Source organism: Arachis ipaensis, chromosome B07 (genome assembly GCF_000816755.2).
Source record: "Arachis ipaensis cultivar K30076 chromosome B07, Araip1.1, whole genome shotgun sequence".
NCBI classification, from domain to species: Eukaryota; Viridiplantae; Streptophyta; class Magnoliopsida; order Fabales; family Fabaceae; genus Arachis; species Arachis ipaensis.
The window spans coordinates 97,530,306-97,535,879 of record NC_029791.2 but is presented as its reverse complement, the minus strand read 5'-3'; the positions used below and the strand labels follow the sequence as shown (position 1 = coordinate 97,535,879).

At 35.6% G+C, this 5,574-nt stretch overlaps 1 long non-coding RNA gene across 1 annotated transcript in view; it reads left to right on the top strand.

Moving 5' to 3' along the window:
- The window catches only part of LOC107608352, a 14,745-nt gene extending 9,534 nt beyond the window's left edge, over nt 1-5,211 (top strand). The window contains exons 2-3 of the long non-coding RNA XR_001612827.2: nt 4,191-4,193; nt 5,197-5,211. This is a non-coding gene — a long non-coding RNA (uncharacterized LOC107608352). The remainder of the gene's footprint in view (nt 1-4,190; nt 4,194-5,196) is intronic.

The following is a 5,574-nucleotide window of genomic DNA, read 5'->3' as shown; positions in this document are numbered from 1 at the left end:
GATGTTAGTTAACAAAAAAAATTATTTTAATTATTATTTTATTTGAACTAATTATGGTTTAGAATAAAATTATAGTTTATGGTCTAAGTATTTAGAGTTTTTAGATTTATTGTCAATGTGTTTGATAATAAGTTAGTTAATTTTAAATTATTTTTTATTTAGATTATTGTTTCAGTTGAATATATTATGGTTTAGAATTAAATTATATTTTATGATTTAGGTAGTTAAATTTAGTTTGATTATGTTTGATAAAAAGTGAGTTAATTTGAAATTATTTTTTTAATTTATTCTATTATAGTGTAGTTTCATGGCACAAAACATGTTAGGGTATGATGATACTTTTTATAAACGAGTTCAGATCGATCATATTCCTGGTAGACTATGTCGAGTGGTATAACTTTTAATTTACAACTTTCATATGTTTGAAATTTGTCTGATTATTTATGGACTCCGTTTTGTTTGACAATTGATTTTTTTGATAGGCGCCTGAAGTCTTGTGTACAAGAAGGAATTTACTACAACGGCCACCCGAGCAGATTTAGTTACACCTTAGATGAGCAGGATTGAGCATGTGGCATATATGCTAGAGTGGGACCATGACAGAGCATTGGTCTCTGCTTTGATCGAGAGATAGAGACCTAAGTCCCACACTTTTCACTTGCCATGTAGGGAGACGACCATCACCCTGGATGACATGACGTATCAATTGGGACTCAACATTGATGGAGATCCAGTCAACTGATGCATCGGTGGATAGGAGCAATTCTATTATGGATGATCTATTGAGGAACTCTCTTAAGAGCTACTAGGTGTTATTCCAGGCCCCATGATAGACAGTCACAAAACAAGTGGACTATCAATCCTACTTGATTTCAGAATATTGTTTGTGGACAGTTGAAGGAGCACCTGCTACATTACACCTGATGAGCGGATATTTTATACACTTTTTGGTACTATTTTCTTAGTGTTTTTAGTATATTTTGTTAAGTTTTATTATGTTTTAGTAGGTTTTAGTGCAAAAATCACTTTTTGGATGCTACTTTGAGTTTTTGTGATTTTTATATTATTTTAGGTGATTTGTGGGTGAATTTGGCAAGTTTTGGCAAAATCTGATTCAGAGGCAACAAATGGATAGCAGATGCTGTCAGATCCTGACCTTCGTGCATTCAAACGAGCATGTCTGAAGTTACAAAGATCCAATTGGCACGCTCTCAATGGCATTGGAAAGCTAACTTTCAGATATTTCCATAAATATATAATAGTCTATACTTTTTTTTGGAAATGACTACCCAAACTGGGCATTGAACGCCCAACTTACTCCCTTTCTGGCGTTCAACGCCCTAAGAGGACCAAAGCCAGCGTTGAACGCCCAAGACTGGCATTCAACGCCACCAAGGGAGCTCTAAGGCAGCGTGGATACCTCCTAGTGGGCGTTCAACAACCACTCACTCAAGTTGGACGCTAAGCTCAACCCAAACACTCGCCAAGTGGGCCCAGAAGAGGATTTTCGCACCTTTAGCTTAGTCTATTTTATTTTTGTAATTTCTAATTATTATTAATATCTTTTTAGGTCTAGTATTAGTATAAATAGAAATAAGATCACCTTTGTCAGGGACTTTTGATCTTCAGCTTCTCAGAACTTATCTTTTTTGTAAATTATGAGTGGCTAAACCTCCTAAGTTAAGGATAGGAGCTCTGCTCATTCCTATGGATTAATATTATTACTTTTCTACTTTAATATATGTTTGCTTCATTCTATGGTGTATTTTCTTTCTTTATCTTCATGAATCTGGGGTGGAACGATAGTATGACCCCTTTTTCTACTTGAATTCTTTACGAGTCTTGACCCAGATAGTATTAAGCTATAGATTGAGAGTACATCACAGGTTCCAACAAGTTACTTGGGCTAATTGGGATATGTGACATGAAATCTCGTTAGTCAGGGGTAACTGAGGTTCCTGTGGCTACAAGGCTAGAATCATAGAGCATCATTCTCCGATCCGGAAGATCCGACCTTGTCTGTGGTGTTTTGAGTAGGATCATCAGAGATTGAATTGCGTGAGCTTCACCCTTTATTAGATTGATTAACCTGTTCGGGCGTTTGGTTTGGATCCGAGGATATTAATGACCACGACCAATGGCTTAATCACTTACAGTCTTACCATTGAATGAATCACTCATTGTTAAAGTAGTCAGTAAGAAGTATCAATCCGGAAAAACAAGCATCTCCGAGGCCTTAACTGTTTCCTTACTATTGCTTTTATTATTGTTTTGTTTATGCACCTACAACAACAACAATCAACTTTCTATTCGCCTGTCTAAGATCTACAGGATAACCACAACTTGCTCAATCCAACAATCATCGTGGGATTCGATCCTCACTCACCTGAGGTATTACTTGGACGACCCGGTGCACTTACTGGTTCAGTTGTGCGAGTTTCAATTTTGTGCACCAAATTTTTGGCGCCATTGCCGAGGATTGTTCGAGATTGACAAACTAACGGTTGTCTTGCTACTTAGATCAGGTACTTTTTACTGTTTTTCTTTTTTTGTGTTTCTTATTTTCTTTTCTTAAAATCTTTCTCAAAAAAAAATATTTTCATCTTGATTCATCTTTTTTTTGTTTGAGTCTTGTGTCAATTTTTATGTTTGGTGTCCCTTTGGTTTTCTTTTTTTCCTTGAGTCTTTGAAAATTATTCATGCTTTTCTTTATTGGGATTCGAAATCTTCTTTATGTTTTTCTTTATTTGATTTCAAAATTTTTAAGTTTGGTGTCTTTTAGTGTTTTTCCTTTTTAATTTTTCGAAAATTAGTGTCCTTGATTTCAAAATTTATACGTTCGGTGTCCATCTAGTGTTGTTCTTTTCTTTTTAATTTTTATTTTTTCGAAAATGTCTTTTATTTAAATTCAAAATTTTAAGTTTGGTGTCTTGATTTGTAATCTTGTTTTTCTTGTTTATCTTTTCTATCATTAAAATTCTTTATCTTACCTTTTTATTTGATTTTCAAAATTTTGTTATCTTATCTTTCTTTTTAATTTCAAATTTTAAAAAATTTAATATTTGTTCATCCTCAAAATAAAAAATTCCTAAATAATTTTACTCAGCAACAAGTCAATAACTAATAAATTAATTCAGAATCAAAACAAATACCAGAAGTCAGAACAATAATAGTCCAAAAGTCAGAACAATAACATAAAAATAACTCAGAACATTATATATAATCAACAATAATACTCCAAAAGTCAGAACAAATACCAACAATCCAGCTCTCTTCACAACAACAATGAACAATGAAAAAACTTAACTCACATAACAAGCATATAACCCAGAAAAACAACGATTCACGATCAACATATCCAGAAGAATAGCAATCAACTCCTAGAAATCAAACTGAAGAAGCACTGGAGGAGCTTACCATTGACGACGTCGAAGAAGCAAGCAACGAAAAATGGAGAGGCAACGATGGATAGAGAAACCCTAATCCCCAAATCAATTTGGTCACTCGACAGTGATCGAGGCGATCGTTCACCGCCGTTTATCAGATTTTTTCCACGACTGAGTGCCACTAATTCAAACCTTTCATCTCGCCTGTAACCTAGTTCAGTTCGATCAATACCCTTTCTTCTTTACTGTCCAGTCGCCACCTCCAGTCCGCCACACTCCCAGAAGGCCAACACCATCCCGTTCTGCAAAAGCCACCAGTGTCCAGTTCTTCTTTAGACTCCGCCGTCCTTTCTGCTCCATCGTGATCGTCTCCCTCATCTCTGATGGTGCATGCCCTTCCTCTCCCAGAGATTGAAGCTGCGAGTTCCTCTGTCCCCCACTACGTGAGCTCTATCATCGTCTTCTGCCTCTCGCCGCCTTCTCCTTCAGCGTGACTTTGGTGTGTGTTAGCAAGGTTTTGGCTTTAGGGTTGGATTTTGGTGAGAGAGAGGGAGAAGGGAAAGGGGTGTCTGTCTCTATGCTCGTTTGGGCTTTCTTTTCAATTTTCCCCAATTTCTTTTAATCAAAATGGTGTAGTTTTGATTTAGAAATAGCAAACTGGAACTCCAAAAAACCAGACTGGTTCACCCAATTCACCGGTTAACCACCGATTTGACCAGTTTTTTACCAGTTTTTTGCAGATTGGTTTTTGCCATCTACCAGACCGGTAAGAAGACCAGTTTTTGGTTAATCCGATCGAACCAGCCGGTCCAATCCGGTTCTCAGAACCTTGGCTGTAAGAGACAAAGCAAGGCTATGGCTAGATTCTCAGCCTAAGAAAAGCCTAGATACATGGAAGAAGGTAGTCAATGGATTCTTAACCAAGTTTTTTCCACCTCAGAAGCTAAGCAAGCTTAGGGTGGAAGTATAAACCTTCAAACAAAAAGAGGGTGAATCCCTCTATGAAGCTTGGGAAAGATACAAGCAACTGATTAGGAGATGTCTGACGGAGGAAAAATGTTGGTAAAGATTTTCACAAAAATATCGCGTTGCAAGTATAGTCTAAACCGACAATTAAACCTCAATCAACATTTAATTTGTTTATCACTAAAGCAAACCCAATAAAAATAAATCGAAGTATTTAAACATCGGATCGTCTCTCAAGGAATTACAGGGAAGTGTTTTTACTATTGGTTATGGAAAAGTATCTTTTTGGGTTTTGTAATAAGAGACAAGTAATATAAATAACAAGGAAATAAAATAACAACTAAGAAAAGTCCTAACAAGAATTGAGAATTGGCATTCCTATCCTCATTATCATCATCAATTGTGATGGTAATTGCCTTTTGCTTTCACTTAGTTAACCTCTAACAATGAAGAAAAGTTAAGTGAGCAAAAAGCAACTTAGGTTCACAAGTCCTAATCAAAAACTAGATTTAGTGAAATCTAAGCCAACTAGAAAGTCTCAATCACCAATCAACAAAAGAATTCGGATAACTCAAGAGTCTCTAATTGATCAATCCAAGTTAAGAACATAAAAATCTAAATTAAAATCCAACCAAGCATTTTATCAAACACTTGGTAGGCACAAAATAAAAGTATAGAAAAGTAACAAGGAATATTGAATTTAAACAACCAATTGCAAGCATCAATAACACAAATTAAAGAAAGCAATCATAAATATGGAAAACATAAATTATATTAATATGGAAATTGAATCTAACATCAAGAGTTCATAAACTAAATTGAAAAATAAATAAATCAACAAGAGAAGATAAACTAAAGTGCGAGAACAAATAAAAGTAGAAGAAAATTGAATTAAAACAATATAGAATTCTGAAATTAAGAGGAACTAAGACTAAGAAACCTAAAACCTAGAGAGAGGAGAGAGCCTCTTTCTCTAGAAAACTACATCTAAAACCTAACTAATGTGTATGAAAGTATGAATGATTGATCTCCCATCCAGCTCCACTCTTAGCCTCTAATCAGTATTTTCGGCTTGGTATTGGGCCAAAGACAGTTCAGAAATTGCCCCTAGCATTTTCTGATATCTGCAGCACGTGACGCTCGTCATGCGTACGCATCGTCCACGTGTACGCGTCGATGGACTATGCGCAAGGTCATACGTACGTGTCATGTCACACGTATG